This window comes from Sinocyclocheilus rhinocerous, unplaced genomic scaffold, assembly GCF_001515625.1.
Source record: "Sinocyclocheilus rhinocerous isolate Xijiao unplaced genomic scaffold, SAMN03320098_v1.1 scaffold171, whole genome shotgun sequence".
NCBI classification, from domain to species: Eukaryota; Metazoa; Chordata; class Actinopteri; order Cypriniformes; family Cyprinidae; genus Sinocyclocheilus; species Sinocyclocheilus rhinocerous.
Genome location: NW_015642206.1, coordinates 600,830 through 614,095, shown reverse-complemented (window position 1 = coordinate 614,095; position 13,266 = coordinate 600,830). Strand labels below are relative to the sequence as shown.

At 39.5% G+C, this 13,266-nt stretch overlaps 1 protein-coding gene and 1 long non-coding RNA gene across 3 annotated transcripts in view; both read right to left on the bottom strand.

Annotated features, from left to right (window-relative positions):
• LOC107755736 (A disintegrin and metalloproteinase with thrombospondin motifs 3-like) overlaps positions 1–13,266 on the bottom strand; it is a 107,459-nt gene that overhangs the window by 61,808 nt on the left and 32,385 nt on the right. The gene's annotated exons all lie outside the window — the stretch shown is intronic.
• On the bottom strand, positions 4,931–11,745 carry LOC107755738 (uncharacterized). Its single transcript, XR_001641736.1, has 3 exons — positions 11,671–11,745; positions 7,589–7,594; positions 4,931–4,940 (listed from the first exon to the last, which is right to left on the bottom strand). It is a non-coding gene; the product is annotated as an uncharacterized LOC107755738 (long non-coding RNA).

Genomic DNA, 13,266 nt, shown 5'->3' with positions numbered 1-13,266 from the left:
AATGTGTTGTGATTGGTTAGCTGTCCCAGTGCGTTGTGATTGGCGAACAGCTTAGACGGTGTTTCAGTACTGTCACGCCCCTTGCTCCGTCTTTCAGCAAAAAGCTTTTGGCGAATCCAAAAAGCATAATAGGACCCCTTTAAGACGTAATCAACTGTGTTTATGTGAATACTCGTCAAAACGGACAATTCGACATAATTTTGTGTGTAATTCTCAGTTCATGCGACGCGAAAGAGTACTCGCGTGCTATGAGACGCGCTTTCTGTGTGTGTATGCTTCAGTGTCTGCGCTCAGAAAACCAGACCGAATTGAGCTCTCTCTTGCATCGTCAGATTTATCTATATGTCTGCTCTTCTCTTACTCCCACATATTGACATTTTTGAACGTTTTATGCGACGTGCAGCAAGTGTATTTTAGCTTATGTCCCGAACGTTCATATGTACGCATCTAACCTCCTAACCACGCAGCAGATTCATTCTGAAATTGAATGAATCTCTTCCCAAATCGTCCCTTCCTAACATTTTTGTCTCGTTTTTATTCGTTGACGAAAATGTCAATATATTTTCGTCATAGTTTTTGTCATTCAAAAAGAGTTTTAGTTCGTTATCGTCTCGTTGTTGTCAGTGAAAAAAACGAACATTATGACGAAAATTATTCGTCAACGAAATTAACACTGGTAAGGACATCTTAAAATAGTCCATGTGATGACTATTTTAACAATGTCTTTATTACCTTTCTGGACCTTGAATGTAGTAATTGCATTGCTGTCTATGCAGTGTCAGAAAACTCTCGGATTTCATCAAAAATATTTTTATTTGTGTTCTGAAGATGAACGAAGGTTTGGAATGACATGAAGGTTTGTATTTAATGACATAATTTTCATGTTTGGGTGAACTATCCCTTTAATAAATAAGAAAGTTTTTCCAGTTAGGTTTTACCAGGTCTCAAAGGAAAATGGATTAATAAACATAATAAAAATGTATTTCTGAAAAATGTATAAAAAAAAATAAAAATAAAAATTTTCAGGTTTAGGATTAGGGGACCGAAAATGTCATTACCTCAGTATAACCAACCAAAGTCAAAGGAAGGTCCCTGTCTATGCAGGGTCAGAAAACTCTCGGATTTCATCAAAAATATTTTTATTTGTGTTCTGAAGATGAACGAAGGTTTGGAATGACATGAAGGTTTGTATTTAATGACATAATTTTCATGTTTGGGTGAACTATCCCTTTAATAAATAAGAAAGTTTTTCCAGTTAGGTTTTACCAGGTCTCAAAGGAAAATGGATTAATAAACATAATAAAAATGTATTTCTGAAAAATGTATAAAAAAAAATAAAAAAAAACATTTTCAGGTTTAGGATTAGGGGACCGAAAATGTCATTACCTCAGTATAAACAACCAAAGTCAAAGGAAGGTCCCCACCATGACAAAAACCAAACAAGTGTGTGTGCTTGTGTTCACCTCCACTCTTATCTCATTTCGATTCTTCACTTGTAAAACATGACCCACGACTGTGGGTTAGCCTTGCCAGCCTCGCTCTGAACAATAAAAACTCAGGAGGCTGTAGACTGCTGTGGAGGAGAAACTGGATGCGCATAAATGGCATCTTTTAAAACGATGACACAAAGAAACGTTCGGAACACCTTGAGTTTTAACACTTTGGTTTTACATACTTTTAATGCTACTAACACAATTACCACATGGCCTCCCCATATTTCACAGTGCTGAATATCAAATTAATTTTTCTCCCAGAGCAAAAGTCTACTTAAAAGATTAGGAGTTTACATAAAAGCGCAATTTTGCATGATTACATGTATACTATTTTTAATGTAAAATTGCACATGCTGTCATGTTGAAAGAATTCTTAGTGGGACAAAATGAACTAATTGAATTGACAGTACACGGCTCCTTTATCATCATGAAATCCGCTTACTCTGACGTTATTTGTTAAACAAATTGGGCATGCTAAAACCACCTAGGAATCCAATTACATTTTTAAACAAGGATATAAAAGGCTTCAATGCAGTGTATCCTGACAAGAGCAGTATGACTGGATTTCACTGCTTTTTCCACTTCTATCTCGGTTTAGAATATAGGTTCCCTCTGCTCTCCTCACAGAAAACTTGTGTTAGGATTAACGACCATCTCTTTTATGCGTGAAGGTGGTTTTCCTTCCCTGGAAGCATAAACAATTAGCAGGCAACTGCTAATAACAAACAGCATCGGGATCAAAAGATGCTGCAGGAGGCAGTTTTGGTGAAATTCTTCCACTTGGCGCTCAGGGATAACACCACTAGCTGTGATCTAATGTGCTGGGAGCTACTTTAACTCTTTATTAGGACATAAGAAAACTCTTGTAAATAAGAGTAGCTGAGTTAGCAAACATCACCCTCCTAAAGCCGAGTACGACAGCAGGGGGCTTACTGTATGAGGGCTTCAAGAACACGCTTGTTGGCCTTATTTGAGACTGTCAAGTTTAACTTTAACTTTTACTTGTGACTCTAAATATCTTCTGGTGATCTTAATTCTTATCTTTGTCTATTGTTCAAAGGGTCTCCGTGCATTAACAAAAGAGCTTATATTATGCTGAAAAGTCTCATAAGACATCAGATAAAACAGAATCTACTCTTCAGCTATCAAAAACACTGAACCCATCAAGACGAGAGAGAGAAATTATTTTCTTTATCCCACTGAGACTTGATGCCATCTGTGATGTCTGGTGTAAATTTATTCTCTTCCACAGTGAATGAAGTTAGGACACAAATCAGTTTTAATTATTATCCCATTCATGTCATCTGGCCTGCAGTTCAGAACGAATGCAGACTGAATGTCAAAATGTCTCTATTCTTAATGGTTCTGTAGTTCAGGATCAACAGGAACAGAATGTCCAAAGATGTCTATGAATTTAAAAATAAAAATACTGTATGAAATTTATGTTCACAGCTGTTAATAAAATACATGCAGTTGGCCAACTGTGGATCATAAACTGGACTGGTAAGAGTCCATTCTGGCTGTTCAATAACTCAAGTCTTTTCAATGCATGGAAAACCCTGGGCTGTCATGTTTGATAATGAGGTATGATTTGTAGTTTTGGCCTCACAAGTCTCCAACAGAAAATGTCTCATTTAACAGCATAATTAATTAACAATAGACAGTCACAGCACATCCATGCTGAATAAGTTTTAATTTCTTAAAAAAAGGAAAGGCTTGATGTTTTGCCATATTTTGAAACTGTTAAAGGGGTCATGAACTGAGAAACCAAAATTCCCTTGATCTTTTGACATAAAAGAGGTCACTGTACTATAAAAACATCCTGTAAGTTTCAGAACTCAAAACTTTCTCATTAGTCTAAAACAGCTTATATTGAAGCCAGTCTGCCAAAACAACAGCTTGTGGAATGTACGACTCTATGATGTAATAGTGTGGCTAAACACTGCCTCCACAGAAAAAGATAAACGCCTGCTTCGACATCACTGCCTGTTTAGCCCCACCCACTGATTTGCGCATGTAGTGTTTACGAGAGAGGCGAACGAGCAGGTCTACGCAGAAACCAACCGATAAAGATGCTCCAAAGACAACGCTGTGCAGTGCCAAGATGTGGAAAAAACAGTCTTTGTATTGCCTTCCTTCTGATCCCAATGTGGATGAACTTTATTTTTAATTAAGTTCCAGACCACGTCAGTAAGAACTTGGTCCTTTGTTCACTTAATTTTAAGAGTAACTGTTTTTATCGTGATCACTATTGCTTTGTCTGTTAAGGAGATCGTTTGATTGGAGGGTCACTCCACGAAATTGGTGCCTTTTCCACTTGGAAAAATTTAAAAATAAAATAAGTTTAATAAACATTTTTTAAATATCCATGAAATTAATACACCTTAAAATGACAATAAATTGTATGGTGCCATCTCAGGCTATGTAATTTATTATTTTATGACAATTTTTCTACCCCGTGTTTGGTATTTTTGTCAACCCTGTTACCGACACAAGCGTTACTAGATACTAGGGATGCAACAATACAGTTAGTCCACGGTTCAATCCGTACCTCGGTTTTTAAGCACGGTTTTCGGTTCGGTTCTGATAGCTTGGCACATCAGAGTGTTTTTTGCAACAAATTAACAACAAAAAACTCCTGTAAACCTCTGTACACTGGAAAAAGCGTGGATTACTATATGTCTGCTTAACATTTCATTTGAGAGAGGTAAAAAAACGTGTTTTCCCGCTGAACTGGGCTACTTTAACACTGTTGCCGGGGGTTGTTTTTCATGTCCGCAGGTTGAAGCAACTCCAATAACATGATATTTATCCCCTGGAATGCGAATTTTAGCAGGGGAACCCCACCAAAAAATGTGTATTTTACCCCCCGGAACGCGATTTTTGACTGGGGACCCCCTCGAAACGCGATTGGGCTAGTTTTGGGCTAGTTTTGAGTAGTGATTGGGTGGGTTTTCTTGTGAAAACCTGGCAACCCTGACTCACGGGGACACACACACTGAGCCAATTCTGAGAGAAATAAAACACACAGTGCTGTGTGCAATCAGTGTAATGAATGATGGGATATGTAGTCCGGGGTGATATGCAACAGTGTGTAGCGCGAGAGTCAATGAAATGGAAAGGGTGACCTCTGATGGCTAGCAGACGGAAGTTCATGGACCGGATACGTGACACAGATATTATTTAAAGGCAAAACTGAAAAACCGCAATTCACAAGCACGTATTGAACCGTGGATGTCGTACCTAATGGTTTGGATGTTTTTTAATATTTTTATATTTGTCATTCAGATGACCAAGAACATCCTAATTTTGGAGGGTGACCACATGTCAATTGGGGTTCAGGGTTCAACCATAATGTTTTTTTTTTCTTTTGCGCACAAAAAGTATTCTCGTAGCTTCGTAAAATTATGGTTGAACCCCTGATGTCACATGGATTACTTTACCGATCTCCTTGCTACGTTACTGGACGTTGATCGTGTAAGGACCCTTGCTGTCTATGGGAGGGTCAGAGAGCTCCCAGAATGCATAAAAAATATCTTAATTTGTGTTCCGAAGATGAACGGAGGTCTTACAGGTTTGGAACAACATGAGGGTGAGTAATTAATGAAATAATTTTTCTTTTTGGGTGAACTATCCCTTTAAAGGTAGCCCAATTATGTGGGAAAAACGCGGACTTGGCAACCCTGCATTCAAGAAGAGCTGCAGGAGTCAGATTTGACTGATCTTAGGTCAAGAATAAGGAGAAATTACTGACAAGACCATGCTGGAGTATTTGCTGCTCAACAGATACTGAGCTCATTGACAAATATCTGATCTTGTAAGATGTGCTCCCTTTACACAGAGTGCGTGTGATCGCGAAAGTGAAAGTGATTTAAATACTCCGCATACTGAGAGCGGCTCCCTGATGCGCCAAAATCATATACAATATTAGAATGTTTCAAGGAGTGGACACGAAAATCACGGGAGCGAAACACATGTTGCGGGAGCAGGCGGCAATGGTCAGAGATTCAGCGGGAGCGAGATTAAGAAAACAGCCAAATCCCGGACATTTTAGACGATTAAGAAATCCCGGCCGGACGCATTTTTTAGGTCCAAAAAGAGGACATGTCCGGGACGTATGGTCACTTAGCATAGTTGTATGACAATAGTAAACAAGTCAATTTTTCAGTTTAAGTCAGTTCATTGTTGATTTAGCACATTACATTTCTAAAAGATCTAATGTTTCAAGGGTATTGTAATTAGATACTGCGCCCATCTGTTTGTCTATGCCCCCTCACAGAATTTCAAATAAACTGATCTGGTTCAATTATCAAGCAAGGAAGATGATCAGATCAAGATCTTGACTTTCTTGAACATTGCAAGACTGGGGTGAAGGTCTGCAGTCATCTTGCTGCTCTTGTTTGTAATTGAATTTACACGGATGCATTATTGACAATGAGTTATGGGGAAAAAAAGAGTTTTATTGAGACTGATCCTGGTCATTAACAACAACCGTAATAGTAACAATACCAATAATACTAACTAAAATGTAACTCATGCTCATATGCCACTGAATGATAGGCATTAGCTTAAAATTACACCCAGGGTGACCTTTAAAAATGTTTGCATTTTTCACAGACAATCTTTAAAAACAGGGTGACACCTACAGTAATCTATGTCATCCCTGTTACCCACATGTCAAAACATGTTACCCTGAAAAGTAACAGGGATGACAGTAAGAGGTTTGACGATTTCAAACTAATTTGCTAATTTCTAGCTAACAGTCAAGTTCACAAAAGCACATGTTGTCCACTTTGAAAGGATTTTACTTGTAGATATTGATTATATTAAATGTAATAATTGTTTTCATTTACATTTTAAAAATGGTAGCAGTATTGACACTGCACAGTATGCCCCCCCCCCCAAGCATGCTTGTGTTTTAAGTGCAGGAATCCTGCTTGAGAGACGATGTAACCGCCTAGAAGTGATGTCACTTAAATGTACATTATTTTACAAGTTTTTTTGATGAGGGTAACAGGGCTGACATGAAATCAGGGGACACCAATAAAAAGATTTAAATTTTATAGAAAAAAAATGCATACTTGTGCCAAAAACATTGCTTAACAATGAGACTATATTTAAAACAATATGCAAATGTGATTTTTATATCATTTTGCCTTCATTTTGCAAATTAAAAGCCCAACAATCTTACCCTTATCAGCATAAATGCTATTTAAATTATTTAAAATAATAATTAATTTACTTTTTTTATGTAATATTGATGAAAGAATATATAGTATCGTTATGTTTTTAAATTGCAAACTTATTGGTTGTTATATTAAAGATATGTTTGATTATTTCTTAGGGACGCAAAAGGAACCGATTTTGTGGAAATGACCCAGGAGTATTTATGCGTTTTTTTATCTAAATCACAGCAGTGTCATAGCACCAATAATAGCAGTGGGCATTTACTTCAGAGTCTGAAACAGGAAACAAAAATAGGACAGAAAATAGTCTATTACTTCTAAATTATGATGTTTTTGATGTAAAAATCTTGATAACATTATAAGTGGACCTCAGAGAACAGTACAAAATAAAAAACCAGAGGCAGTTCATGACCACAGTGTTGGACCGAGTCCCAAAACACACTTGCAGCCAATCAGCAGTAAGGGGCGTGTCTTGTAATGATAGGGAGAAGAACGCTCAGTGAGTGCACTGGACGGATATTAGCAGATCGACTATACAGTAGATAGAGAGAGATGCCAGATTAAAAAAAACAAAACAGGAAAATATCGGAAGAGGAACAAAACATTAAAAAGAAGGGTTGCAGTCAGGCAAATTGAAGTTAACTCTTGTTTATTGATTTATAAAAACAATACCAAATTCACATTTGTGCTGTTTTACTAAATATCCATATTGTGATACGACCATAGGCACATAGACACAGATAATACAATATTCAGTACAACAGCACTCTTGCTCAAGTGATACTGTTTAAGTGTATTGTGCTTATCATAGAAATCTGAAGTGTACTCAAGCTGTCATGACATTGTTTCACATATGCATGAAACTGACAGGGTATTTGACTTCTAAATCTCACCACTGTCTCAAAGAACAATATCCTTTACAGTCAAGAGGGGAAAGAGGAGAGCACTTTCCTGTCATGCATACATATTGTTGTTGTTTATGCTGTAAATATAATATAAAAACAGTTTCAGTGAGTTCAGTGGGTTCAGCTCTCAAAGGCCTTCTCTCAGCCTTTCACAGGACACCATGAAAGTGAAAGAATGAATGTCTATGATTCATTCATGAGGATGAAAACCTCATGTGGTGTGATATCCTTCACAAATACTGCCCATTACGTTTCAGTGAGTGCAGGGAGCTTGAAGGATGATGGGATATGTCATATTTGATGACTACACAGAGACACTGAGCCACTTCTATTGCCTATTACGCTTTGTTTTCCAGCATGGAATGGCCCATGGGGATGACCTCTTAACAACACAGATGTAAACTCCCCAGTCACACACACATACAAAGAGAGAGAGAGAGAGAGAGAAACAAGCCATGAAGTTCTTTCCCAGACAACATTTTGCCTCCCCAAAACAAAAACAGATGTGTCCACATTGACGGAAATGCAGCTAGGACCTAATAATAAGCCTTAAATAAGTTAAGCCAGGTACATTCAAAACCTAAAACTCTTGCTAGAAAGCAAACATTAAAACATTACAAATAAGAAAATGTCACCAGGAGCTGCACATGATAAACATTAGTACATAAAAAAAAACAGAATAAACATTTAAAAGAGTCCATTTACATTCACAAAGTAAACCAGCTAATAACAGCACAAATGCATAATATTAGTGCCTTGCAGGATATTTTTACTCATTTAAAACTGCATATATAAGTGGGGCATGAAAAGAAACTCTCTGCATAATATATCCCAATCAGTATCTCAAGAGGAATACATTCTTGGATGATAACCCCAGTCACTGGGCATGATCTCTGCCAGATTTCTCTCTTTTCTTTTATTTCTGTTAATAAATTACTCATGGAATAAAATACGCAGCAGTTATGACATCATTCTGCAGGCCAAGAATTCTAAGAATTGTTTCTATTTGCTGGTGTCTAATTCCAGCAAACCCTGCACAGACAGGAAAGAAGAAGGGTATTGTGGGATGGTAATACAGCCAGTCCTGTTTGACTGCCAGATGGCATGGCAAAGGGTTGATTCAATGGAACGGAGACTCACAGAGTAACTTCCCAACTCTAATGACACATTCAAATGATGTAAAAATGCTTTCAAGGTTGCCCTCAGCTTGACACACTTCAGAGCCAAGACTGGAGGATAATTATAACAATGGCTCATGGAATAAATGCATCAACTATTACGACTTATTCACATTCATGTGTTCCTGTGGCTCAGTGGTAGAGCATTGCGTTAGCAGCGCAAAAGGTCATGGGTTCGAGTCCCAGGGAACACACATACTGGTACAAAAATGTAAAGCCTGAATCCACTGTAAGTCGCTTTGGATAAAAGCGTCTGCTAAATGCATAAAATAATTATTTAAAAAAATTCACTACACATAACACACAATATTCTCCTGTTGACTGGCTGGAGTTTAACTTCGAAAAGAAAGGGACTCTATGGAGAACTGGAGGACTGCACATACAGTACCTCTCCGTCTCTCTGATGAAAAGGTCAAGCTTGGCAGAAGAAGCTCTGCTGGGTTTTCCAATATTCCACTTTTCCTTGAGAAGATGTACACATTGCTAAATGAGAGCCATGGTTGATATTTATGTGATCACCTTTTTTAACTTTGCATTAGCCATTTATCAGAATTCATTGTGTGGCTTTTAGTTTAATAAATGTGAGTAGCTCCTCAGCCGAGGAACCCATTTCCCATCATGCAAGGTTGAATTAAACATTAATATTTCATTACAAAAGGAGGCTTTAGCCAAGAATAACTGATGGAAGAACGTAATTCTCTCTTTGACTCAAGGGTCAAAATCAGTCATAGTACAAACCTGCAGGAAGAATTATGGAAACCAAAATCCAAATTCATTAATTCTCTTCATACAATATGATGTAGGAGCGAGCAGGTATACATTTCCAGTTTCCTGCTTCAACTAAAGCATTAAAGAATCAAGATCCCCAGGCAAGATCAGCATCATATCTAGGGCTGCACGATATATCGTTTCAGCATCGATATCACGATGTGGGCATCTGCAATAGTCACATCGCAGGATGTGCGATGTTTAGTATACTGATCGTTATATTTTTACTGATTGTTTTCTTTGCTCACACACAGACACGGTGTCTACACTGGACGCGACAGCTGTACAGATATACCCATTTTAAATAAATTTAGTAGCAGAGCTACTGCAAGGGATTATCAGTGCTGGAAATCCATTTATCCTTTGTTGAAACGGAGAGCGCAGGTCACGGTCGCTTAGCTATGGCAGACGCCACGAAAGCGCAAGCTTCCAAGCGCTTTGGAAAGAAGGAGAAAGCCGAGCGACTGGCGTTTTCCACGCGTTTTAGGCGCGACATGTGAACGGCCCCAAAGTCTGTCTACACTGGACACGACAAAGTGACCGTTGCATATCATTTGAACTTTGTGTCAGTATGTCATAAATAGAACGAGGCATCAGTTTACTGTCGGGGATTTGTCGTGTCACGCCGCATCCAGTGTAGTCAGTCATAAATAGAACGAGGCATCAGTTTACTGTCGGGGATTTGTCGTGTCACGCCGCATCCAGTGTAGTCAGTCACACAGCATCACTGATTATAATGGGTTCTATTGTATTTTGTCGCGTCGCACGACACTGTGAGAGCCACGCAGATGCACGTGAACACTGATTTCTGTTCACTTTTGCGTCTATTTGTGCCTGAAATACTATGCTCTCCTTGTAAACACAGATGCTTATAGCTTAGGTGAAGGTAAACAACTGAGAAAGAAAATGGATGTGGAACAGTATATTGGTTCACTGAGCGGCCGGGTCACCGGCTCGGCTCCTCAGCGAAAACCTGAATATGCGCTGCATCTGCTGCCTACTTATACTCACGCTGTGATCAGCGGCAGCTGGATGCAATAATTGCATGCCAATGTGCATTGGCTCGTTTAGTTTACACTCGAAGTAGATTGGTCTATCGAAGCGATATCCCAATTCGTCGGTCACGACGTGACGTCTCCGTTCCCTCCTTCAGGGAACGAGGGTTACCATACGTAACCGAGACGTTCTGTTATTTATCTATGCTTGTAATTTGTTTATTTCCTATGCTGATTTACTCACCTAAAAATCACCCCAATCATTGATTTTTTTTAGAGCTATATTGAAGTCATCTGATTTTTTTTTCATACCGCAATATATATCGCAGAAAAAAAAATATCGCAATGTGAGTTTTTTCAAATATCGTGCAGCCCTAATCATATCCCATTAAACTTGTGTTGATTTTCAAACCAAACAGCATCTGAAGTTTGCAGTGACTTGCCCAAAGCTTGCCCAAGCTTGCTGTATTTACACTAGCTAAAGATATACTTATAAGACTATTAATTATGTACAGTATATCCTTGCTGAAGAGGATAGGGGACCTTCAGGCACTCTCTGTACCGTGCCAGGAGTTTGCCCCGGGCATGGCTAGGGCATTTCTTTACCCGAGACCCGGGTATGTCCCTAAAGTGCTCACTTCCTCGCTGGGTCCCATTGTACTGCAAGCCTTTTGTCCTCCTCCCTTCCAGGAAGCAGGCCAGGACTGCGAGCACTTGACGCTTACGTTCACAGAGCTGCCCAGTGGCGTAAGGCAGATCAGTTATTCGTTTATTTAGCCACCTAAGAAAGGGTTTCAGCAACCAAGCAAACCCTGAGTCGGTGGGTGGTTGAGACCATCATGCTGGCCTATGAGTCCTCTGGCCTCCAGTCACCTACAGGGGTCAGAGCGCACTTGACTAGGGGTATGGCGGCCTCCAAGGCCTTATCAGTGGGCGTGGCCCTTCAAGATGCTGCAGCAGGCTGATCCTCTCCGCACACATTCATCCGTTTCTACAGCCTGGACCTGACATCTACCCCAGGGTCCCAAGTTCTCTCGTCTTGATGTGCTTGCCAGATATACACCAGACAGGGACTTGCTCGTATGGCGCAGTGGGTATTCTCGTTCCCAAAGTGTTCAACGCAGCTCGAGTTCCTGAAGGGGAACGTCTTGAGGTTACATATGTAACCATGGTTCCCCGAAGAGAATGAGACTCTGCGTCTCCCTGCCATACTCCCTGCGTCCCTGCGTCCCTGCAGGCGCTCGCTTCCGCAGAAGCTAACATGTGCGCTTGCCGGATGCGCCTTTATGCTTCCTGGTTGCTCACGTCACCCCACTCGTGACGTTCGATGCAGTGTCTCGTTCCCTTCGGGGAACCATGGTTACATACGTAACCTCGAGACGTTTTCTTAGACATGACATTTGCATCTTAACATATAGAGGGCCATCAAGTGATGCTAGAAGCCCTATTTCATTCCACAGTATTTTAATGACAGCTTTATTTCATCCTTTTGGTTGCCCATTTTTGTTCTGGCTAATTTATAACATAAAAGGACAGGAGTCATTTGTAAGGGTTAATTATTAAAGTGGCAAGAGCATTAGATAAGTGAGAACAGAAAAAGTCCATTCACTTGCTTCTAAATAAAAAGGCTAAAAGCCTAAAAAATGTTTCCTACCTCGTGAATATAAGAATTCGACTTAATAACAAGACGCTGCTTTTATCATCTACTTTGCCAAGATCCCTGATCAAGAAATTTTCAATATCATCATGATGAAATCTCTGGCAACTGCACATGGGTGGCTAAAGACTGCTAATCAGCTAAACTACAAAGTGTTTTCTAAGATGACGCCAGACGTCTCCAGGCGAATGCAAAAATCATCTCCTATGACTTTGTTTATACCAATTAACACTAAAAACTTCCTACTCAGAATTGCTGGTGCAAATCTGACTTGCTTGTGTGTTTTCATGTGTCAGCGGTGGGTTTTTATTGTGATCATGTGGGCTGGGAAAGAGGCTAGCTTTCTATTTAGTTCAATGAAAAGGCACTTTAAAGCCTTTTATTTCGGATGTGGGAAAATATTTATGTTGACGTCTTTGACAGCACAATGGAAGAGGAGGGGACTTTGGAATGGCTCTTTGAAGGATGTCATTACTCACAATTTAGTGTTCGACTGCTTAACCACATAGCTTTACTCTGCTGATCCCTAATGTGTCAGAAAAGACAACTGTCCTTGCTTGTGTAGCTTTCACTAAGTGAATTCAAGGTCTGAAGCACTGGAGACAGCAGATGGGCAATAAGCTTTAGAACCTAGTAAATAGTCACCGCTATGTGTGTTATATTTTCAAGTATTTGAATGGTGAAACAGTTAGTGCACAGTCTGGAAGAGCAAGCTCAATTTGCTACCGTGTTTGAATTTTGACTAGGGATGCACAGAATGTTCAGCAACCGAAATTATTCGGCCGAAAATAGCAAAAAAAGCTCTTTCGGTGTTTGCTAATACACGCGCGCATTGCATGTATTCTGACAGCGCTGCACGAGCTCGCGGTGCTATCTGCTCATTAGTCAGGGTTCAAAGTCCAAAGCGCGAGGAAAATCGGCGCTGATACAGTCGTCAGTTGCTCAGTCACATTTTATGAATTTTTGTCAACAAAAATAAGCATTGAGGTCTTCCTGCGCATTTCCGCCAAAATAAAAGTTGAGAAAAAGCAAGAACTCTTATCAACATTCATAAATGTTAGTATTGTAATTTTACTGTTGTTCT